The following is a 531-nucleotide window of genomic DNA, read 5'->3' on the forward strand; positions in this document are numbered from 1 at the left end:
GTTTCATATAAATCGTAAAACTAAAAAAGGAACCACATGTTGGTTTAGAATTAGGTATTACAATACTAACGATAATACTAGTAATTACTAGTAACATTTTTGATTATTAGAACGAACCGTAGTACATCAGTCAGTTGATATACATATGCAATCTATCGTCAAAACCTTATCGCATAGATGAGTAATCTAAATTCTTAATAAAGTCCAATACTGATCCACATGTTTTCATACAAAAATAAAAATTCTATTAGAACACGATCAATTGCCTCTTATGCTGGTTCATTCACAATCAAATACAAAAAATTCTCCTTTTTTTAAGTTACTCTATACTCTCAGTACAAAAACTGTTTCACAACGTAGAAAACTATGAGAGTAAGTTACATCTACTCACACAATATTTCCCCTCTTCGTTATTTTTCTTTCTTTCTTTTCATAATTCGTTCCCGCATCATAGCAGGATAGATTCTCTCTCGCAGATTATTTCATCTGAACGTCCGTACCTTTCAGTTACTTTTTGTACACATTTCAGAA

Source organism: Chironomus tepperi, unplaced genomic scaffold (assembly GCF_022539635.2).
Source record: "Chironomus tepperi strain 1889 unplaced genomic scaffold, CSIRO-AGI_Ctep_v1 contig_376, whole genome shotgun sequence".
Classification (NCBI taxonomy): domain Eukaryota; kingdom Metazoa; phylum Arthropoda; class Insecta; order Diptera; family Chironomidae; genus Chironomus; species Chironomus tepperi.